This window comes from Mixophyes fleayi, chromosome 4 (assembly GCF_038048845.1).
Source record: "Mixophyes fleayi isolate aMixFle1 chromosome 4, aMixFle1.hap1, whole genome shotgun sequence".
Taxonomy (NCBI): Eukaryota; Metazoa; Chordata; class Amphibia; order Anura; family Limnodynastidae; genus Mixophyes; species Mixophyes fleayi.
The window spans coordinates 40759013-40784480 of NC_134405.1; the positions used below are offsets into that span (position 1 = coordinate 40759013).

The 25468-nt window shown below is 39.4% G+C and overlaps 1 protein-coding gene across 7 annotated transcripts in view; it reads right to left on the bottom strand.

Annotated features, from left to right (window-relative positions):
* NFIX (nuclear factor I X) overlaps nucleotides 1–14606 on the bottom strand; it is a 121195-nt gene extending 106589 nt beyond the window's left edge. For 3 of the 7 annotated variants that reach the window (XM_075206720.1, XM_075206726.1, XM_075206724.1), the window contains exon 1: nucleotides 14465–14603. The gene's annotated coding sequence lies outside the window, so the exon portion shown is untranslated. Of the gene's footprint in view, nucleotides 1–13959; nucleotides 14076–14464 lie in introns of those variants that run through there. The other 4 variants (XM_075206723.1, XM_075206717.1, XM_075206725.1 and 1 more) reach the window with 4 other exon arrangements.
* Between the last annotated feature and the right edge of the window lie 10862 nt (nucleotides 14607–25468).

Consider the following 25468-nt stretch of genomic DNA (forward strand, 5'->3'; position numbering starts at 1 on the left):
TATTGGTATAGAGAAAATCTAGAGAGACGATCTTCTGATCAACTCCTCTATAGCAGAACTTCAGTGAAGGCACCAGAGGAATTTCATTACTCAAGGAATGGCTGCAGCTGATATGTCTGGTGAGAACGGTTAGTGATCGTCTACTCACCAATATGAATATATGTTGTAACATGAAAGGTTTCTCGATGGTGTTAGATGGGGACCCTCGTTAATAGGACAAAAATGTGTTGTTCTTATTCTCATCCTGAGAATTCCAACCTTTGGAAACATCAGGCAGTAATGGATGTACACTTTGAATAATTCAGGGCACCCTTGTGGCTCTGAAGTCTGCTACCACGTTTAGACACTTCATCTCCATGCTGATGTGGTCCCCATTTCATACTAATACCAATTTCCGGTGTACTTCGGGCTGTGCTACCTCTTGCCCTAGCTTGTTTGGCAGCATGGGTTGCCTTAAGTGCAGATATTCTTCAGGAATACGTATTTTTTAATTTCCGGCCAGAATTGCAAATGACAAGCATTGCTACATATCGCCCAGCAATTTTTTTGGGGGGCAATCTCAATTTTTAGTAGTTAAAGAGGACTTTGCAAGTGTGACATAAATTAACTAAGTATTGACCGGGTGTATGTATGTTGTCCCCGACAGTTCAGTTTTTCAAACCACAAGAGACAAGGCCTGGGGACTCTCAAAGTGGTGCACTTGCAGAAATACCGGCTGTAGACCGGTGTCCTTATTCTCCGTAATCAGACCCCCGACATTGATGGACATCACAGAGCTCATTCATCCAGATGGTCATGAAGAATGTAATCTATGATAATGGTACTTAAATCCTAATTCTATTAAAACGAATGGACACGTGCTCTCTGCTTCGATGGACAATTTCTTTCTAGGAAGTTCCACGGATCACAGGGACTAAACTGGATGAGTTATTTGTTACTTCACACAATGATCTTATTGCAGCTCAAGAGGTGCTAGATTCTGAGGTGTCCACTTGGAGAGAAATTGTTGACTCTTAAGGATAGGTCACAACGTACAATCCTCAGACGACAGGGTCCCTGATACCCTGAATTGGAATCTGCCACCACGGCTACTCAGAAGTCTCCTTCTTGCAGCATCAGACCAGATATGACTTTCGTTTACCAGTCACAGGCTACCAAGACCTAAATACTTGGAAGATAGTGCACCCTGGGGCACATTTCTTGGGGTCTACTTTTTATCATAAATAATCATGAATATCTGAGCAGCAATACAAGCCGCTGCCTCAGACAACCCTGCAAATGATATGCGAACTTTAATGGTTCTCTCCAGCAAAATGTTTTCTCCAGTTTTTACAGCATGCAATAAAGCAGGTGTTGCATACAGATTGGGGCTCCCTTTCAAACTCCTAGTTCAATGCAATGGGGGTCACTACTATCACACTCTATTTGGGGGGGACCACTGAATGGATGGACCCAGTTGGATCCTTTAATAATTCTTGGAACAGATGACTTAAACCTGGCCCCAAAAGCAGATCCAGAGCCCCAGAGAGATTTCGATCATGTGGGTTTCGCAGTTGTGGGAAGCTAGGTACAGCAGCTACCTCATCACTACCATCACTGATATTATTTACGCATAAGTAATGGTCTATTTCATTAACTCCCAAATTATACCCAATCCTTATTTCCCCCTAATTCGCCTCTATACAATGGTTATATGTGGATACTCATACTAATTTCGTACACGTATTAATGCTAATAAATGTGCCCGGAATTGGAGGTCTGTTCACTCAGAATTAGAGACTATAGATTCCTATCCTCCGTTCATAATTCCTTCCCCTGCATTTATTTAATATTGTCAGAAATACGGATCCTGAAAACCATATCTAGGTACAGTATGCTACCTATACAGAACTTGGTGCAATCATACACATAGGGCAAATCCATTACCAGATTGCCTCCCCTTAAATCTGGCCCAGCACCGGTTTCTCCTCACAAATGAATTTTCCAATACCTTCTGATGTTTGTATAAAACAGTCATAACGGGCTGGGAGATTTAAAAAGGACTTTATGACGAGACCTAGAGATCTTGAATGGTGGATTTCTGCCCTAGAATTCCAAAATAAAATAAGAACTTTGCACTTCATTTTAGAATCTTATGGAAGAGCGTCCTATCAACTCATGGTCAATTTATGATCTTTAATAATGCACATTGTACATCTAAGTGCTATGATCATGTGGATATGCTAAACTAATCCAGCAGCTGTACCTTACCCCAGTGTTTCCCAAACTGTGTGCCGTGGCTCCCTGGTGTGCCGCGGTGATCTCACAGGGGTGCCTCGGTCAGGGCCGTTTGTAAGCAAGGCGGGGGACTTCTTGGTAAATATTTTGCCTTAGGGGTGCCTTCAAAAAATTATGGAGGCCCTAAGGGTGCCTCAAACTGAGAAAGTTTGGGATCCACTGCCTTACCCTGTAAGGACTTCACAAAACTTTCTCTTGGGTGTCTAAGATTTGTTGGTAGAATTAGGATGTGGCAGGGGGCATGTACAATATGTTTTGGGTCCTGCCCCGAACTGTCCTTCTTTTTGACCAAAGTGACAAGCATTGCTACATATCGCCCAGCAATTTTTTTTTGGGGCAATCTCAATTTTTAGTAGTTAAAGAGGATTTTGCAAGTGTGATATAAATTAACTAAGTATTGACCGGGTGTATGTATGTTGTCCCCGACAGTTCAGTTTTTCAAACCACAAGAGACAAGGCCTGGGGACACTCAAAGTGGTGCACTTGCAGAAATACAGGCTGTAGACCAATAAAGTTATATCATTATCACTGCCATCTGTCCCAGCAACCACTCTGTTTCACCCACTTCCCCTTTATATTTCTAGAGCAGACAAACAACATCTTGATAGTCTACAGGACAGCTATTTCATAAGCCCGTAAACCACCTCCGTTAGCCAAGATAAAGGCCGTGATTCAGGTGAGTTACGAAATGAAGAGAACCCTCCCAGAGGCCTCCTTTCCTTTAATGGCTTACGCTAAATGACAGAGGTCTTTTTTCCCAGTAGACCTTCATTTTGGCTTCTGATTGTATTCAAGTTTATGCCTTGTATAGATTATACAAGTATTATATTATTGGATGTTTATGTTGTGGCCTGTATATAATTATTATTATGTCGATAAATTGTAAGAGCTGTATCCCACCTATCTCTAATAGCCAATGTTCTTTGTTTTGTATTCCCTTAACCTGTAATAAATAAAAGTTTTTTTTAAAAAAAACAAAAACAGACTATTAAAATAATGTAATGCCAAGCAAACGACTTATACTTTTAGTCACTTAGAGACTTCCTTTTAGTGTTTAGGAAATTATTATTTTTTGTTTGGTGTCTCAAAAATCAGGAAACTATCTCCACAATTGACACCGTCATATTATATTTATTTGTATGTCTTTCTCTGATTTTTTTTCTGTGTGTGTATCTGTAAATACTGCAATACAATTTACAAGTTGCTGCCAACTACCCCAAAAAATCATTATACTGCTTGCCCTGTTTTGTGTAATGTCATCTGTTATTCTTAGGGATGACCGAACCTCTAGACTGCTGTTAAACAAATCTGAGGAATATCTCCCTTTCTTGTCTATTAATGGGCTAATTCCACTCCTAGATACACTCAAATAGAGCGTGTATCATACATATTGCTTGGGAGTACCAATGAAAGGCCACATTGTCTGATATAATCTCTACCCTCTCCTACTCTTTCTTTGTCTCTTCCAAATTAATATAATTTCACCATATTCACTTAGGTTATCTTCAGGATGCTTGCTAGGAGGCCCACCCTTCTTTGCCTCACACTTGGATTAGTGGCACGATCAAGGCAGAGTGTAGACATGACTGGGTGGATCGGTAGCCTGGGTCATGGTCAAGGACAAATGTCTTCCATTGTTTATTAAATTTAGGATGATGGCAGATGTCTAACTCATACATCTTACACCAATGGTAGATTTTAGGATAGTGGTATTATTATTTAGTGGTGGCACTGTATAATCAGTTAGGAGAAGAGCTATGTTGTCAGTGGTGGCACTATAGGATCTACTAGGAGGGGGTCTATGTTAGTGGTGGCACTACAGCATCACAACGTAGGAATCCTATGTTAGTGGTGGCACTATGAAATCGGTCAGTAGTGACACTATAACGCCAGTTAGGAGCTGAGATATATTATTAGGTAGGTGTGGCACTGAAAGATCAAATTTAAGAGCAGATATATAATTAGTCAGTAGTGGCACTATGGAATCAGAGGATATATACTGTGATTTAGTGTTGGCACTATATAACAGATGACATGATATATGATTAGTTAGTGGTGGTGCTATGGAATCTGTCAGATGATATTCTGTGTTATCAGTAGGGAAAGAAGCTATGTCATTAGTTAGTGGTGACACTACTGTATATATAAAGATAGGAGCTGTAATGGTAGTGGTGACACTACTGTATATATAAAGATAGGAGCTGTAATGGTAGTGGTGACACTACTGTATATATAAAGATAGGAGCTGTAATGGTAGTGGTGGCACTACTGAATAAGTAGACAGGAGCTATAATGGTAGTGGTGGCACTACTGAATAAGTAAAGATAGGAGCTGTAATGGTAGTGGTGACACTACTGAATAAGTAGACAGGAGCTGTAATGGTAGTGGTGGCACTACTGAATAAGTAAAGATAGGAGCTGTAATGGTAGTGGTGACACTACTGAATAAGTAAAGATAGGAGCTGTAATGGTAGTGGTGACACTACTGAATAAGTAAAGACAGGAGCTGTAATGGTAGTGGTGGCACTACTAAATAAGTAAAGACATGAGCTGTAATGGTAGTGGTGGCACTACTGAATAAGTAAAGACAGGAGCTGTAATGGTAGTGGTGGCACTACTGAATAAGTAAAGACAGGAGCTGTAATGGTAGTGGTGGCACTACTGAATAAGTAAAGACAGGAGCTGTAATGGTAGTGGTGGCACTACTGAATAAGTAAAGATAGGAGCTGTAATGGTAGTGGTGACACTACTGAATAAGTAAAGATAGGAGCTGTAATGGTAGTGGTGACACTACTGAATAAGTAAAGACAGGAGCTGTAATGGTAGTGGTGGCACTACTAAATAAGTAAAGACATGAGCTGTAATGGTAGTGGTGGCACTACTAAATAAGTAAAGACATGAGCTGTAATGGTAGTGGTGACACTACTGAATAAGTAAAGACAGGAGCTGTAATGGTAGTGGTGACACTACTGAATAAGTAAAGACAGGAGCTGTAATGGTAGTGGTGGCACTACTGAATAAGTAAAAGACAGGAGCTGTAATGGTAGTGGTGGCACTACTGAATAAGTAAAGACAGGAGCTGTAATGGTAGTGGTGGCACTACTGAATAAGTAAAGACAGGAGCTGTAATTGTAGTGGTGGCACTACTGAATAAGTAAAGACAGGAGTTGTAATGGTAGTGGTGGCACTACTGAATAAGTAAAGACAGGAGCTGTAATGGTAGTGATGGCACTACTGAATAAGTAAAGACATGAGCTGTAATGGTAGTGGTGGCACTACTGAATAAGTAAAGACAGGAGCTGTAATGGTAGTGGTGGCACTACTGAATAAGTAAAGACAGGAGCTGTAATGGTAGTGGTGGCACTGCTGAATAAGTAAAGACAGGAGCTGTAATGGTAGTGGTGGCACTACTGAATAAGTAAAGACATGAGCTGTAATGGTAGTGGTGGCACTGCTGAATAAGTAAAGACAGGAGCTGTAATGGTAGTGGTGGCACTACTGAATAAGTAAAGACATGAGCTGTAATGGTAGTGGTGGCACTGCTGAATAAGTAAAGACAGGAGCTGTAATGGTAGTGGTGACACTACTGAATAAGTAAAGACATGAGCTGTAACGGTAGTGGTGGCACTACTGAATAAGTAAAGACATGAGCTGTAATGGTAGTGGTGGCACTACTGAATAAGTAAAGACAGGAGCTGTAATGGTAGTGGTGGCACTACTGAATAAGTAAAGACAGGAGCTGTAATGGTAGTGATGGCACTACTGAATAAGTAAAGACATGAGCTGTAATGGTAGTGGTGACACTACTGAATAAGTAAAGACAGGAGCTGTAATGGTAGTGATGACACTACTGAATAAGTAAAGACATGAGTTGTAATTGTAGTGGTGGCACTACTGACTAAGTAAAGACAGGAGCTGTAATGGTAGTGATGGCACTACTGAATAAGTAAAGACATGAGCTGTAATGGTAGTGGTGGCACTACTAAATAAGTAAAGACATGAGCTGTAATGGTAGTGGTGGCACTACTGAATAAGTAAAGACATGAGCTGTAATGGTAGTGGTGGCACTACTGAATAAGTAAAGACATGAGCTGTAATGGTAGTGGTGGCACTACTGAATAAGTAAAGACATGAGCTGTAATGGTAGTGGTGGCACTACTGAATAAGTAAAGACAGGAGCTGTAATGGTAGTGGTGGCACTACTGAATAAGTAAAGACAGGAGCTGTAATGGTAGTGATGGCACTACTGAATAAGTAAAGACATGAGCTGTAATGGTAGTGGTGGCACTACTAAATAAGTAAAGACATGAGCTGTAATGTTAGTGGTGACACTACTGAATAAGTAAAGACAGAGCTGTAATGGTAGTGATGGCACTACTGAATAAGTAAAGACATGAGCTGTAATGGTAGTGGTGGCACTACTGAATAAGTAAAGACATGAGCTGTAATGGTAGTGATGGCACTACTGAATAAGTAAAGACATGAGCTGTAATGGTAGTGGTGACACTACTGAATAAGTAAAGACATGAGCTGTAATGGTAGTGGTGGCACTACTGAATAAGTAAAGACATGAGCTGTAATGGTAGTGGTGGCACTACTGAATAAGTAAAGACAGGAGCTGTAATGGTAGTGGTGGCACTACTGAATAAGTAAAGACATGAGCTGTAATGGTAGTGATGGCACTACTGAATAAGTAAAGACATGAGCTGTAATGGTAGTGGTGGCACTACTGAATAAGTAAAGACATGAGCTGTAATGGTAGTGGTGGCACTACTGAATAAGTAAAGACATGAGCTGTAATGGTAGTGGTGGCACTACTAAATAAGTAAAGACATGAGCTGTAATGGTAGTGGTGGCACTACTGAATAAGTAAAGACATGAGCTGTAATGGTAGTGGTGGCACTACTAAATAAGTAAAGACATGAGCTGTAATGGTAGTGGTGGCACTACTGAATAAGTAAAGACATGAGCTGTAATGGTAGTGGTGGCACTACTGAATAAGTAAAGACATGAGCTGTAATGGTAGTGGTGGCACTACTGAATAAGTAAAGACATGAGCTGTAATGGTAGTGGTGGCACTACTGAATAAGTAAAGACAGGAGCTGTAATGGTAGTGGTGGCACTACTGAATAAGTAAAGACAGGAGCTGTAATGGTAGTGATGGCACTACTGAATAAGTAAAGACATGAGCTGTAATGGTAGTGGTGGCACTACTAAATAAGTAAAGACATGAGCTGTAATGGTAGTGGTGACACTACTGAATAAGTAAAGACAGGAGCTGTAATGGTAGTGATGGCACTACTGAATAAGTAAAGACATGAGCTGTAATGGTAGTGGTGGCACTACTGAATAAGTAAAGACATGAGCTGTAATGGTAGTGATGGCACTACTGAATAAGTAAAGACATGAGCTGTAATGGTAGTGATGGCACTACTGAATAAGTAAAGACATGAGCTGTAATGGTAGTGGTGACACTACTGAATAAGTAAAGACAGGAGCTGTAATGGTAGTGGTGGCACTACTGAATAAGTAAAGACAGGAGCTGTAATGGTAGTGGTGGCACTACTGAATAAGTAAAGACATGAGCTGTAATGGTAGTGGTGGCACTGCTGAATAAGTAAAGACAGGAGCTGTAATGGTAGTGGTGGCACTACTGAATAAGTAAAGACAGGAGCTGTAATGGTAGTGATGGCACTACTGAATAAGTAAAGACATGAGCTGTAATGGTAGTGGTGGCACTACTGAATAAGTAAAGACAGGAGCTGTAATGGTAGTGATGACACTACTGAATAAGTAAAGACATGAGTTGTAATGGTAGTGGTGGCACTACTGAATAAGTAAAGACAGGAGCTGTAATGGTAGTGGTGACACTACTGAATAAGTAAAGACAGGAGCTGTAATGGTAGTGATGACACTACTGAATAAGTAAAGACATGAGTTGTAATTGTAGTGGTGGCACTACTGAATAAGTAAAGACAGGAGCTGTAATGGTAGTGGTGGCACTACTGAATAAGTAAAGACATGAGCTGTAATGGTAGTGGTGACACTACTGAATAAGTAAAGACAGGAGCTGTAATGGTAGTGATGACACTACTGAATAAGTAAAGACATGAGTTGTAATTGTAGTGGTGGCACTACTGAATAAGTAAAGACAGGAGCTGTAATGGTAGTGGTGGCACTACTGAATAAGTAAAGACATGAGCTGTAATGGTAGTGGTGGCACTACTGAATAAGTAAAGACATGAGCTGTAATGGTAGTGATGGCACTACTGTATATATAAAGACATGAGCTGTATTGTTAGTGATGGCACTACTGAAGAAGTAAAGACAGGAGCTGTAATGGTAGTGATGGCACTACTGAATAAGTAAAGACATGAGCTGTAATGGTAGTGGTGGCACTACTGAATAAGTAAAGACAGGAGCTGTAATGGTAGTGGTGGCACTACTGAATAAGTAAAGACAGGAGCTGTAATGGTAGTGATGACACTACTGAATAAGTAAAGACATGAGCTGTAATGGTAGTGGTGGCACTACTGAATAAGTAAAGACAGGAGCTGTAATGGTAGTGGTGGCACTACTGAATAAGTAAAGACAGGAGCTGTAATGGTAGTGGTGGCACTACTGAATAAGTAAAGACAGGAGCTGTAATGGTAGTGATGGCACTACTGAATACGTAAAGACAGGAGTTGTAATGGTAGTGGTGGCACTACTGAATAAGTAAAGACAGGAGCTGTAATGGTAGTGGTGGCACTACTGAATAAGTAAAGATAGGAGCTGTAATGGTAGTGGTGGCACTACTGAATAAGTAAAGATAGGAGCTGTAATGGTAGTGATGGCACTACTGAATAAGTAAAGACAGGAGCTGTAATGGTAGTGGTGGCACTACTGAATAAGTAAAGACAGGAGCTGTAATGGTAGTGGTGGCACTACTGAATAAGTAAAGACAGGAGCTGTAATGGTAGTGGAGGCACTACTGAATAAGTAAAGACATGAGCTGTAATGGTAGTGGAGGCACTACTGAATAAGTAAAGACAGGAGCTGTAATGGTAGTGGAGGCACTACTGAATAAGTAAAGATAGGAGCTGTAATGGTAGTGGTGGCACTACTGAATAAGTAAAGATAGGAGCTGTAATGGTAGTGGTGGCACTACTGAATAAGTAAAGACAGGAGCTGTAATGGTAGTGATGGCACTACTGAATAAGTAAAGACAGGAGCTGTAATGGTAGTGGTGGCACTACTGAATAAGTAAAGACATGAGCTGTAATGGTAGTGATGGCACTATTGAATAAGTAAAGACAGGAGCTGTAATGGTAGTGGTGGCACTACTGAATAAGTAAAGACAGGAGCTGTAATGGTAGTGGTGGCACTACTGAATAAGTAAAGACAGGAGCTGTAATGGTAGTGGTGGCACTACTGAATAAGTAAAGACAGGAGCTATAATGGTAGTGATGGCACTACTGAATAAGTAAAGACAGGAGCTGTAATGGTAGTGGTGGCACTACTGAATAAGTAAAGACAGGAGCTGTAATGGTAGTGATGGCACTACTGAATAAGTAAAGACAGGAGCTGTAATGGTAGTGGTGGCACTACTGAATAAGTAAAGACAGGAGCTGTAATGGTAGTGATGGCACTACTGAATAAGTAAAGACATGAGCTGTAATGGTAGTGGTGGCACTACTGAATAAGTAAAGACATGAGCTGTAATGGTAGTGGTGGCACTACTGAATAAGTAGACAGGAGCTGTAATGGTAGTGGTGGCACTACTGAATAAGTAAAGACATGAGCTGTAATGGTAGTGGTGGCACTACTGAATAAGTAGACAGGAGCTGTAATGGTAGTGGTGGCACTACTGAATAAGTAAAGAGAGGAGCTGTAATGGTAGTGATGGCATTAAATGAGCTGAATCATTAGGTGGTGGGGGCACAATAAAACAGAAAAGTATCAGACAGAAGGGGAGATATATATTATTGATCAATGGTGATGCTATGGGATTAATCACTTTCATTGAAATGATTACACAGAGAAAGTAAATATTACATGAGTAGAGTTCAAAGGTATAGTACAAGGGTCAAGGTGAGCTGATACAAATACTTTACAACAATATAATATGGACATTTGTAAATTGGAATCACTTGTGTCATATACCCCCTACTTATAGCTCTGCTCATTCTTGTATTCATAACTATATGGAAGGGAACTCCATATAACTTATCCTAAAATATTTCAATGACTGTCTACAGTGTCCTTATAGCTCCTAATTTCTCTCCATATAACGTCTCCCTATGTCTCCTACTATTACTCCATATAACCTCTCCTTATATCTCCTCCTATAACTCTATTTAACTTCTCTAAATAACTCCTCCTATTACTCCATATAACATCTCCCTATATCTCCTCCTATTACTCCATATATCCTCTCCCTATATCTCCTCCTATTACTCCATATAACCTCTCCCTATATCTCCTCCTATTACTCCATATATCCTCTCCCTATATCTCCTCCTATTACTCCATATATCCTCTCCCTATAACTCTTCCTATTACTCCATATAACCTCTACCTATAACTCCTCCTATTACCCCATATATCCTCTCCCTATAACTCCTCCTATTACTCCATATAACCTCTCTCTATATCTCCTCTTATTACTCCATATAACCTCTACCTATAACTCCTCCTATTACCCCATTTATCCTCTCCCTATAACTCCTCCTATTACTCCATATAACCTCTCTCTATATCTCCTCCTATTACTCCATATAACCTCTCCCTATAACTCCTCCTATTACCCCATATAACCTCTCCCTATATCTCTTCCTATTACTCCATATATCCTCTCCCTATAACTCCACCTATTACTCCATATAACCTCTCCCTATATCTCCTCCTATTACTCCATATATCCTCTCCCTATAACTTCTCCTATTACTCCATATAACCTCTCCCTATAACTCCTCCTATTACCCCATATAACCTCTCCCTATATCTCCTCCTATTACTCCATATATCCTCTCCCTATAACTCCTATTACTCCACAAACCCTCTCCCTATTACTCCATATAACCTCACTATGCTGAATTATTTTTGTATGCTATGCGATTTGTTCTGTTACTTGCATTCATTTCTTTATTGTTATGCTCTTTACTCATGCACATATTATTATGTTTAAGAACAAGTAAATGTTGATGATCTCTTAATAATTCTTCTTTTCTTACTCTGTAAAACTTCTCCCTTATAATCTTCTCCTATTGCTCTTATTCTGTGAAACCCCCGGACTGTAACACCTCACCACGTAACTCATATCTATTCATTTTGCCCATAAATATAATATACAAAATGCCCCTTTAACACGGTTTAGTGATTCTAAAAGCCCTTTACTTCATATACGTATTTCCTAAATACTGTACAGTTACCTCTGTCTCATATGATGCAACTCTGCCGATAAGTCATGTTCTTCTCTGTTATAATGTTACCCATATAGTAAATATATTTTAGCTGACACTTATGAATTAAAATCACTTTGCCTTTAATCGAACATGCAACAAAACTTCAACAGACCTTGTAGAGAATAATAAAGTAACTGTATATTTTTTTAAATATTACTCTAGTGATCATCATTTTCTTTTCAGATATATATGTAATATATGTATGTATATATATATATATATATATATATATATATATATATACACACACACACACATATAAGACAATGGATATATTTGATTTAAAATATTTACAGTACAGACCTAGTTTTTCTCCCCGTTTTGCAAATTCAACGACAGTTTGAAGTAAAGGTTATTTTTCTGCCTTCATCTATTTTATTTCCTGTACTTTTCTAACCTTATTCCTAAGTTTAAAACTTGGAACGGTCGACGCATTCTAGCAAAAGAAGCGGACACAGAAAATCTGGTTGCGCGCCATAAGGAAACAGACGGGCAAACTTATAAAACATATGCTTTAGCCTTATAATTACATGTTACATATGTGTAGAGTTGTATGCAATTTAAAACAGGTATATACATATTACAGCAATAAATGACATATATTGTGTTTGGCAAAGGCAATATTTATGAAACATCGACACGTTTCAAAGTCGTTTATGTTGTAATAACTACAGTAAATCATAATTGTCTTATATACAGAACGTAAGTACATGCAGAATGTTACTGAAAAAAAGAGATTATTTCCATAAACGTGTTATAAACTATATTTCAATTAGTGGTACATATATGTGTATATATATGTGTGTGTTTATATGTATATATATATATATATATATATATATATATATATATATATATATATATATCTATGTATGTGATCCATGCAGACATATACACACAAAAACACACACATACACATGTATGTATATATGTATATATATATATATATATATATATATATAGAAGGCAGGAAAATAATTATAAATAAACTACATTTACTAATCGGTTAGAATATATATTAGTTAATGGATGATACATTCTTTGTGATGCATATTTTATCTTGCACATATTATGTAAAATATATACACAGCCATAAATATTTTAAAGCAGAATTTACACACTGGTATTCATGATAATGGGATCTTCTGGGCTAGGTCCTACCTGCCATATGTTTGTGGTATTCAGTTCCTCTCTCATTTATGTACAACAATATACATACTATGTTGGTGCTATATAAGTGAAATTATTATCATTAGTAATAATAATTATAATAATAATGGTAATAATAATATATAGCTTTGGTAAAGACGCTATGATTAAGAGTCTTTTTTATGACTATTTCCAGCAGCTTTAAGTAGTTCATACACAGACGCCACTCTCTAGCAGGGCAGCCATTGCTCTATATAGGCACTATATGTCACCCATAGGTAGACTGAACCAGCAAGGGTGGTACACTCAGTGACGGGCACCATGGAGATGGCTGCACTCTGAAGGCTAAGCGCCCACAACGAGGGGGGCACACACAGGGCGCTGCATGCATATAGGAATGTACATTTCTGGGGGGGTGACCCAAACATGTGCTTTAATCCCACCGGCGGCACCAAGCTATTTTATAGGTGGCAAATGATTAAGCGAACGTGCTCACAAGTGGCACGTTCGCATACATAGGCAAAGCAGAGGTAATAACATAGTACCAAAAGGAAGTACCCCCACCAAAAAAAGCCTGGGCTATGATTCCAGAACTTGCTGGTTCATAGGTACATGCATTTCAATAGGAAACAGCATGGCACCGTTGGTTGTCATATAATGTGTACTGTGAACCCTAGGTGTCCTGCATGAATTCACCTCCATTCCATAGGAGTTATATACTTATAACTCATTGGCAGCACACACAAGATTGTGCCAATCACTTTACCGCCAGCGTAAAATCTACAGGGACTGAAACTTCAATAAACAGGCATATATAGATGTATATAGATAAATATCTATAGAAGGATACAGTTAGAAACATACACATGCATATATTATAAATTCAAATACTCCGGGATATACATGAACACGATGTACCAATTATTGATATTAAATACACACAAAATATATATACATAATGTATGATCCCTATGTACTAGGAAAGAACGCACATCAAAAATAATATAAATATAGGTAAATAATTTAGTATCTACATTTCTCAGTACAACCTGCCGAGGGTCTAGGGCCAGGGTAAAGGTCGCTCCTACCTGGGGTCTGGGAGAGTTTTGCCGGGGTCAAGCAGAGCCGTGACAATTTTGAGGGGAATTAGATAAATCTTCAATCCAAAGAATTTGAGGTTTGCTTAAAATCTTTGTTCCCCCACCCCAAAAAGAAGAAGACCAACATGATTTTGGGAGAAAAATTCGGACGACTGTTCAATAACAGTAAAATGGCACATACCAGGTTGGGAGGGGGGGGGGGGCAACTTCTGCCAACGGGCTGCACACAAAAATAATACCCCTTTAAGTTTCCAATCAGAGAAAAGTTTTGTGGATTTTAAGATAATCTTGTGCGGCAGCAAAAAGAAAACTATTACGATTGGGGGGGGGGGGGGGAATGATCGACAACAAAAGAATAAAAAAAGAGAATGAGAGACAGAAAGAGAGAATATTGCTTAGAAGGAAAAGCAGAGAGAGAAATAGATTATTCAGGACAAAAATAGGGAGTTGAAAAAAAAAATGGTGGGAAAAAAAGGCGCCTGATAAACCTTACATCTCCTGATCCTTTCTCCTCTCCTTGAATTGCTTTTACTCTAACACCCAGTCCAAAATGTAGGGAAGTCAGCGTTGAAACACTGGAATTTTGCCATCTTCTTTGCGAGCCAGCCTGTAGGATTTCTCAGCTGTAGTCAGCCTGCAGTACACTTTTACAGGAAGGGGGGGGGGACAGCGAGAGAGAGAGAGAGAGAGAGAGAGAGAGAGAGTGCGAGGGAGAGACTGCCCTGGATGTCTCTTTTTTTCCCAAGTGCCGTAAGTTTATTTTTTTTTTCTTTTATTTTTTTCCCTTTTTATCTTTGATCTTTTTCTTTTGCTTTTTGTTTTGTTTTTAAAATTGCTTTAAATGTCATTTGTTTTATTTTTCTTTCACTCGCTGGCCATTTTAGTGCCAACTCTGATGTTGGCATAAGCTGGACTTTTTTTTTTTTTTCTTGGCTGGGCTTTCTCTCCCCCCTCTCTCCCCTTACCCTGGCTCCTCCACCCCTTCCAAACTCTCTCTGTCTCTGTGCCCTTCCCTCTCTCTCTCTCTCTCTCTCTTTCTCTTGCTCTCCTTACCCACCACTATTGCACCCAGGAAATCTTTTTATTTCTGTTCACTTGTGCTTCTGTCTATTGCCAACTGTCTCTCAGACCTGCCTTGTTCTCTCTCCACACCTTCTCTCTCTTTAAACAATCCGTACTTCATTCTCTCATTCACTGTTTCTCTCTTCACGTATGTTGTGTCTCTCTTTAATTCGGAGATGGAGAGGGTGCCAGGCTATAACTGGAGTCGTGATTGAATTATTAATAGGAGAATTACAGTAGTTTTAACATTGGGTAATCTCAGTGTGTGTGAGTGTATGCCATGGTTAGAGTAGGGTGGGTACAGGCCACGGAGAAGGGAGGGTATTCTGTGCCAGGAGCCAGAACTGGGGCGAATAAAAAAAAAAAAAGAACAGACAGAAAAGTGCAAAGTTAGGAAGGAGGCAGAGCCACAAGTGAGGGAGAGGCAGAGCGAAAGTGGTGAGGAAGAGAGCTGACTGAGAGAGAAGAAGAATGGAGAAGAAAAACATTTGGAGTTTCCACTTGAAAATAAAGGTTGGACGGTAAACTAGGCACTAATAATGGGAGAAGGCACTGAGAGCACTCTGCAGCTGATTCTGGTTCAGAAGGTGTGTATGAGGGTTACAGGAGGAGGGGAAAGAGAGTGGAGGAAGTTGGTTTTGGGGGCAAACTTGAGTCACTTTCCTGCAACCTTAATTCCCCCCTTTTGGAATGATGTGGAGGAATGCGGTCATATAACATGTGATAGGACAGATTAAAGGGACAAAGGTCCAGGGGGGGGTGAGGCAAAGGGTACTCAGAGTATGGTGTGTGTTGAGGTGACACACCACCTGGAAAATACACAGTCTATTGTGAAGGGGTGGAGAATAAAGAGGGGGGGGGGCTAGGTGAATAGAAGGAAAGGAACAGAGAGAAGGGGGGGGCGAGTAATAAAAAGTGAGAGAGGACAGGAACACGGTAGAGTAAACAAAGGCACTGGAGTGTTTAGAAAAAGGAACTGGGAGAGCAAGTAACAGTTAAATAAAATTAGAGCGAGTGTATAAGAGCAACGATGAGTGTAAGACATGTATGAGAGTACTCAGGTAACAGAAGTACTGAGTGTGAGAAAGTGAGTGTATGAGGATACTCAGGTAACAGGAGTACTGAGTGTGAGAAAGTGAGTGTATGAGGATACTCAGGTAACAGAAGTACTGAGTGTGAGGGAAAACTTGTATTTATGGGAGAACTCAGGTTGCAGAAGTACTGAGTGTGAGAAAGTGAGTGTATGAGAATACTCAATGAGCAGAAGTACTGAGTGTGGGGCAAGTGAGTGTATGAGAGTAGTCAGGGAACAGAAGTATTGATTGTGAAAATAGTGAGTGTATGAGAGTACTTAGGTTGCTGAGTGCAAAAAAAATATATTGGAGTACTCAGGGAAAAGAAGTACTGAGTGCGAAACAAGTATATGAGAGTACTCAGGGAACAGATGTATTGAGTGTGAAAATAGCGAGTGTATGGGAGTACTCAGAGACCAGAAGTTCTTAATGTGAGCACTCAGAGAAGAGGGAATTATGTGAGAGCATTTAGGAATGAGATATACTGAGTGTATGAGAAGAGTGAATATAGAAGACTATTTAGGAATGAGCAGTAATGACTGCATTAGAAGAGTGAATATATAAGAGTATTTAGGAATTAGATATGAGTGTGCGAGAAGGGTGAATATATAAGAGTATTTAGAATGAGAAGTAATTAATATTAGAGAAGGGTGAATATATAACAGTATTTAGAAATTAGAAGTAATTAATAGTCGAGAAGAGTGAATATATGAGTATTTAGGAAACAGATATAATGAGTGTGCAGGAAGAGTGAATATATAAGAGTATTTAGGAATGAGCAGTAATGACTGCATTAAAAGAGTGAATATATAAGAGTATTTAGGAATGAGATGTAATGATTGTGTGAGAAGAGTGAATATATAAGAGTTTTTAGGAATGAGGAGTAATGAGTGTGCAAAAAGAATGAATATATAAGAGAATTTAGTAATGAGATATAATGAGTGTGAGAAGGGTCAATATATAAGTGTATTTAGAAATGAGATGTAATGAGTGTGCGAGAAGAGTGAATATATAAGAGCTTTTAGAAATGAGGAATAATGAGTGTGCGAGATGAATGAATATATAAGAGTTTTTAGGAATGAGAAATAATGAGTGTGCAAAAAGGGTGAATATATAAGAGTATTTAGGAATTAGATATGAGTGTGCGAGAAGGGTGAATATATAAGAGTATTTAGAATGAGAAGTAATTAATATTAGAGAAGAGTGAATATATAAGAGTATTTAGAAAACAGACATAATGAGTGTGTGAGAAGAGTGAATATATAAAAGTATTTAGAAATGAGAAGTAATTAATATTCGAGAAGAGTGAATATATGAGTTTTTAGGAAACAGATATAATGAATGTACAGGAAGAGTGAATATATAAGAGTATTTAGGAATGAGATGTAATGATTATGTGAGAAGAGTGAATATATAAGAGTTTTTAGAAATGAGGAGTAATGAGTGTGCAAAAAGAATGAATATATAAGAGTATTTAGGAATGAGATATAATAAATGTGAGAAGGGTCAATATATAAGTGTATTTAGGAATGAGATGTAATGAGTGTGCGAGAAGAGTGAATATATAGGAGCTTTTAGAAATGAGGAATAATGAGTGTGTGAGATGAATGAATATATAAGAGTATTTAGGAATGAGACGTAATGAGTGTGCAAGATGAATGAAAATATAAGAGTTTTTAGGAATGAGAAAAATGATTGTGTGAGAAGAGTGAATATATAAGAGTTTTTAGGAATGAGAAGTGATAAGTATTCAAGAAGAGTGAATATATGAGTAATTAGGAATGAGATATAATGAGTGCGTGAAGAGTGAATATATAAGAGTATTTAGGAATGAGATGTAATGATTGTGTGAGAAGAGTGAATATATAGGAACTTTTAGAAATGAGGAATAATGAGTGTGCGAGATGAATGAATATATAAGAGTATTTAGGAATGAGAAGTAATGAGTGTGCAAGATGAATGAAAATATAACAGTTTTTAGGAATGAGAAATAATGAGTGTGCAGGAAGGGTGAATATATAAGAGTTTTTAGGAATAAGGAGTAATGAGTGTGCAAGAAGAGTGAATATATAAGAGTATTTAGGAATAAGGAGTAATGAGTGGGCAAAAAGAATGAATATATAAGAGTATTTAGGAATGAGATATAATGAGTGTGCGAGAAGGGTGAATAAATAACAGTATTTTGGAATGAGCAGTAATAAGTGCATTAGAAGAGTGAATATATAAGATTATTTAGGAATGAGATATACTGAGTGTGTGAGAAGGGTAAATATATTAGTGTATTTAGGAATGTGATGTAAAGAGTGTCCAAGAAGAGTGAATATATAATAGTATTTAGGAATGAAATATACTGAGTGTGTGAGAAGGGTGAATATATGAGTGTTTAGAATGAGAAGTAATGAGTATTCGAGAAGAGTGAATATATAAGAGTATTTAGGAATGAGATATAATAAGTGCGAGAAGGGTCAATATATAAGTGTATTTAAGAATGAGATGTAATGAGTGTGCGAGATGAATGAATATATACCAGTATTTAGGAATGAGATATAATGAGTGTGCGAGATGAATGAATATATACCAGTATTTAGGAATGAGATATAATGAGTGTGCGAGATGAATGAATATATAAGAGTATTTAGGAATGAGAAGTAATGAGTGTGCGAGATGAATTAATATATACCAGTATTTAGGAATGAGATATAATGAGTGTGCGAGATGAATGAATATATAAGAGTATTTAGGAATGAGAAGTAATGAGTGTGCAAGATGAATGAAAATATAACAGTTTTTAGGAATGAGAAATAATGAGTGTGCAGGAAGGGTGAATATATAAGAGTTTTTAGGAATAAGGAGTAATGAGTGTGCAAGAAGAGTGAATATATAAGAGTATTTAGGAATAAGGAGTAATGAGTGGGCAAAAAGAATGAATATATAAGAATATTTAGGAATGAGATATAATGAGTGTGCGAGAAGGGTGAATAAATAACAGTATTTTGGAATGAGCAGTAATAAGTGCATTAGAAGAGTGAATATATAAGATTATTTAGGAATGAAATATACTGAGTGTGTGAGAAGGGTAAATATATTAGTGTATTTAGGAATGAGAAGTAATGAGTGTGCAAGATGAATGAAAATATAACAGTTTTTAGGAATGAGATATAATGAGTGTGCGAGATGAATGAATATATAAGAGTATTTAGGAATGAGAAATAATGAGTGTGCGAGATGAATGAATATATAAGAGTATTTAGGAATGAGAAATAATGAGTGTGCGAGATGAATGAATATATGAGTATTTAGGAATGAGATATAATGAGTGTGCGAGATGAATGAATATATACCAGTATTTAGGAATGAGATATAATGAGTGTGCGAGATGAATGAATATTTAAGAGTATTTAGGAATGAGAAATAATGAGTGTGCGAGATGAATGAATATATAAGAGTATTTAGGAATGAGATATAATGAGTGTGCGAGATGAATGAATATATGAGTATTTAGGAATGAGATATAATGAGTGTGCGAGATGAATGAATATATGAGTATTTAGGAATGAGATATAATGAGTGTGCGAGATGAATGAATATATAAGAGTATTTAGGAATGAGATATAATGAGTGTGCGAGATGAATGAATATATACCAGTACTTAGGAATGAGATATAATGAGTGTGCGAGATGAATGAATATATAAGAGTATTTAGGAATGAGATATAATGAGTGTGCGAGATGAATGAATATATACCAGTGTTTAGGAATGAGATGTAATGACTGTGTGTGCGATAAAAGCCCTCAGGGAACAGAAGAAGCCGGTATTTGAGAGCAATGAATGCATGAGATAACTCAGGAGAGAGAAATAATATGTCTATGAGAGGAAAAAGTTTATAAGTATACGCAGGATAAGAAAGTAATGGGTGAGAGTCCTATAAAAAAAAAGGAATGAGTGTGAGAAAAGATAACAAATGACAGTGCCCCAGGAAGCAAAGTAATGAGTATCAGAAAAGTATGCAGGAAAGAGAAGTAATGAGTATTAGGATAAGTATACATTTTTGCGAGTATTTAAATGGATAGAGGTAAGTAGTGTTCGAAGAGTGACTTGGTGAGTGTGTTCTGGGAAGGAAAGTAATGATTACATTAAGGGCGTAAGTGTATGAGTGTGCTCAGGAAAACCAATATTGGGTCTGTAGAAATGTGTGCATGAGTATCCAGGAGAGACTATTCAGTGAATTGATGATGGATGAGCACTTGGTGACATAAATGAGTATTGTTCTGAAAAAGATAATTAAGGAACACAATAGAGGAGGGGCAAGTGTGCGCAAGACGCAGGAGCAATAAGTGTAAGAAAAGTTCTTATATGAGATTGCTCAGCAGCATGAACTAAGTGTGACCAATGTGTGAGTGTACAACTGAGAGAGCACTCTGGAAAGTAAACACTGTGGGAGGAGTGAGTGCAAAATTAATCAAGAAAGGAAGTAATTATTGTGAATGGAATGAATGTTTCACAATACTAAAATAATAAACTACTAGAGCAATAAAAAAGAATTAATGATGATCGTGTACAAGCTCTGATTGTTTGAGAGATGTAACAAGTGGGTGAGAGAGGATAACAGTGCTTTAAAAAGAAAAATAGCATTGTGATGATGAGTGCAGCATTATGAGTAAGGTGATCGTGCATGGAAAGCTGAGAAGTGAGTGAAGTGATTCTGGGGGCTATTTATCAAGCCCTAAACCACGTGGAAATTACTTTTCCTGCATGGTTTAGGCAAATTGCAGCATAATACTGCAATACTGATAATGCTCAGTGTGGACTGAAGTGTGGGCAACTGTGTCAATCTCCGAAACGCTTAGCTTGAAGATGGCGTTAGCCATTTAACCCTATGGAGAGAGCTTTGGATCCCTCTCGCAGCCTTCCTCCTGTCCCCTGCGTTAATTTACGTAAATGACCGCTGTGCATGTGTAATACAACCCGGGACTCACCTTCGAGAAAAGTCATTCCCGGGACAGCGTCCTATCGGATGTACTGTCCCAACATGACTTCAGTAGTGAATTGCCACGTTAATTCATCTGTTATTGCTGCAATGATTGTGTGAGGGCAGCTGAGAGACGAGTGAAGTGATTATGTGAGGGAAGCTGAGAGATGAGTGAAGTGATTATGTGAGGGAAGCTGAGAGATGAGTGAAATGATTATGTGAGGGAAGATGAGAGATGAGTGAAATGATTATGTGAGGGAAGCTGAGAGATGAGTGAAGTGATTATGTGAGGGAAGCTGGGAGATGAGTGAAGTGATTATGTGAGGGAAGCTGAGAGATGAGTGAAGTGATTATGTGAGGGAAGCTGAGAGATGAGTGAAGTCATTATGTGAGGGAAGCTGAGAGACGAGTGAAGTGATTATGTGAGGGAAGCTGAGAGATGAGTGAAGTGATTATGTGAGGGAAGCTGAGAGATGAGTGAAGTGATTATGTGAGGGAAGCTGAGAGATGAGTGAAGTGATTATGTGAGGGAAGCTGATAGATGAGTGAAGTGATTATGTGAGGGAAGGTGAGAGATGAGTGAAGTGATTATGTGAGGGAAGCTGAGAGATGAGTGAAGTGATTATTTGAGGGAAGCTGAGAGATGAGTGAAATGATTATGTGAGTGAAGATGAGAGATGAGTGAAATGATTATGTGAGGGAAGCTGAGAGATGAGTGAAGTGATTATGTGAGGGAAGCTGAGAGACGAGTGAAGTGATTATGTGAGGGAAGCTGAGAGATGAGTGAAGTGATTATGTGAGGGAAGCTGAGAGATGAGTGAAATGATTATGTGAGGGAAGATGAGAGATGAGTGAAGTGATTATGTGAGGGAAACTGAGAGATGAGTGAAGTGATTATGTGAGGGAAGCTGAGAGATGAGTGAAGTGATTATGTGAGGGCAGCTGAGAGATGAGTGAAGTGATTATGTGAGGGCAGCTGAGAGATGAGTGAAGTCATTATGTGAGGGAAGATGAGAGATGAGTGAAGTGATTATGTGAGGGAAGCTGAGAGACGAGTGAAGTGATTATGTGAGGGAAGCTGAGAGATGAGTGAAGTGATTATGTGAGGGAAGCTGAGAGATGAGTGAAGTGATTATGTGAGGGCAGCTGAGAGATGAGTGAAATGATTATGTGAGGGAAGATGAGAGATGAGTGAAGTGATTATGTGAGGGAAACTGAGAGATGAGTGAAGTGATTATGTGAGGGAAGCTGAGAGATGAGTGAAGTGATTATGTGAGGGCAGCTGAGAGATGAGTGAAGTGATTATGTGAGGGAAGCTGAGAGATGAGTGAAGTGATTATGTGAGGGAAGCTGAGAGATGAGTGAAGTGATTATGTGAGGGAAGCTGAGAGATGAGTGAAGTGATTATGTGAGGGCAGCTGAGAGATGAGTGAAGTGATTATGTGAGGGAAGCTGAGAGATGAGTGAAGTGATTATGTGAGGGCAGCTGAGAGATGAGTGAAGTGATTATGTGAGGGCAGCTGAGAGATGAGTGAAGTGATTATGTGAGGGAAGCTGAGAGATGAGTGAAGTGATTATGTGAGGGAAGCTGAGAGATGAGTGAAGTGATTATGTGAGGGCAACTGAGAGATGAGTGAAGTGATTATGTGAGGGAAGCTGAGAGATGAGTGAAGTGATTATGTGAGGGAAGCTGAGAGATGAGTGAAGTGATTATGTGAGGGAAGCTGAGAGATGAGTGAAGTGATTATGTGAGGGAAGCTGAGAGATGAGTGAAGTGATTATGTGAGGGAAGCTGAGAGATGAGTGAGTGATTATGTGAGGGCAGCTGAGAGATGAGTTAAGTCATTATGTGAGGGAAGCTAAGAGATGAGTGAGTGATTATGTGAGGGCAGCTGAGAGATGAGTGAAGTGATTATGTGAGGGCAGCTGAGAGATGAGTGAAGTGATTATGTGAGGGAAGCTGAGAGATGAGTGAAGTGATTATGTGAGGGAAGCTGAGAGATGAGTGAAGTGATTATGTGAGGGCAGCTGAGAGATGAGTGAAGTGATTATGTGAGGGCAGCTGAGAGATGAGTGAAGTGATTATGTGAGGGCAGCTGAGAGATGAGTGAAGTGATTATGTGAGGGGAGCTAAGAGATGAGTGAAGTGATTATGTGAGGGAAGCTGAGAGATGAGTGAAGTGATTATGTGAGGGAAGCTGAGAGATGAGTGAAGTCATTATGTGAGGGAAGCTGAGAGATGAGTGAAGTGATTATGTGAGGGAAGCTGAGAGATGAGTGAAGTGATTATGTGAGGGAAGCTGAGAGATGAGTGAAGTGATTATGTGAGGGAAGCTGAGAGATGAGTGAAGTGATTATGTGAGGGAAGCTGAGAGATGAGTGAAGTGATTATGTGAGGGCAGCTGAGAGATGAGTGAAGTGATTATATGAGGGAAGCTGAGAGATGAGTGAAGTGATTATGTGAGGGAAGCTGAGAGATGAGTGAAGTGATTATGTGAGGGCAGCTGAGAGATGAGTGAAGTGATTATATGAGGGAAGCTGAGAGATGAGTGAAGTGATTATGTGAGTGAAGATGAGAGATGAGTGAAATGATTATGTGAGGGAAGCTGAGAGATGAGTGAAGTGATTATGTGAGGGAAGCTCGGAGATGAGTGAAGTGATTATGTGAGGGAAGCTCGGAGATGAGTGAAGTGATTATGTGAGGGCAGCTGAGAGATTAGTGAAATGATTATGTGAGGGCAGCTGAGAGATGAGTTAAGTCATTATGTGAGGGAAGCTGAGAGATGAGTGAAGTGATTATGTGAGGGAAGCTCGGAGATGAGTGAAGTGATTATGTGAGTGAAGATGAGAGATGAGTGAAATGATTATGTGAGGGAAGCTGAGAGATGAGTGAAGTGATTATGTGAGGGAAGCTGAGAGATGAGTGAAGTGATTATGTGAGGGAAGCTCGGAGATGAGTGAAGTGATTATGTGAGGGCAGCTGAGAGATTAGTGAAATGATTATGTGAGGGCAGCTGAGAGATGAGTTAAGTCATTATGTGAGGGAAGCTGAGAGATGAGTGAAGTGATTATGTGAGGGTAGCTGAGAAATGAGTGAAGTGATTATGTGAGGGAAGCTGAGAGATGAGTGAAGTGATTATGTGAGGGAAGCTGAGAGATGAGTGAAGTCATTATGTAAGGGAAGCTGAGAGATGAGTGAAGTCATTATGTGAGGGAAGCTGGGATATGAGTGAAGTCATTATGTGAGGGAAGCTGAGAGATGAGTGAAATGATTATGTGAGGGAAGCTGAGAGATGAGTGAAATGATTATTTGAGGGCAGCTCAGAGACAAGTGAAGTGATTATGTGAGGGAAGCTGAGAGATGAGTGAAGTGATTATGTGAGGGCAGCTGAGAGATGAGTGAAATGATTATGTGAGGGAAGCTGAGAGATGAGTGAAGTGATTATGTGAGGGCAGCTGAGAGATGAGTGAAGTGATTATGTGAGGGCAGCTGAGAGATGAGTGAAGTGATAGTGTGAGGAGAGATGAGTAAAGTGATTGTGAGAAAAGCGCAGAGATGAGTGAAGTGAGTGTGAAAGGAAACTACTATGGATGCAGGGACCCCAGCAGTTCTGGATCCTTCACCTCTAAGACCACCCCCCAAGGCCCTGCAGTGCACCCTGAGCCCCCCCTCTTTGCTCTTTTGAGTGGAATCCTCTCCTGGGTAGCGCATGCAGAGTAGGCTTATTGATTGGACAGCGCATGCTCGGAAATGTCCTACCCTCTGCTCTTTTCAGAGCCGCAGAGTGGGGGCCTGGAAGGCTGCAGTGGTATTGTAGGGTCCCTACCCCTGTTTTGCTATGGGCCCCTACAATCCATTGGCTTATAGAGGGGTGAAGTTATTGTGTGAGGAAAGCTGAGTAGAAGAAAGGCAGAAGAGGAAGATGTTGAGCTAGGTATATTCAGCACAATGAGTTTGGTTTTGGCTGTTGAGTTTTAGAAGTCTTGAGGACATCCAGAGGAGATGGCAGAGAGACAGACGGACACCCGAGAGAGGAGGGAGAGATCAGGAGGTGAGAGGTAGAGTTGAGTGTCATTGGCATAGAGGTGGTAGTGGAGGCCAAGGGATCTGATGAGTTCACCCAGGGAGCAGATGTATTGAGAAAAGAGCAAAGGAACAAAGAACGGAGCCCTGTACCATAGGTGGAAACAGAAGGAGCAGCAGGCAAGGTTGGAGGTGAACCATGAAAGGATGGTACCAGAGAGGCCAATGGAGTCTAGGCTGTGGAGCAGTACAGGGTGGTCCACAGTGTTGTAGAATCTGTAGGATAATGAAATGATCATGTTAGGATAACTGAGAGGTGAGTGTAATGGTAGCACCAGCATAGTAGATAGATGATTGAGGGCAATTGG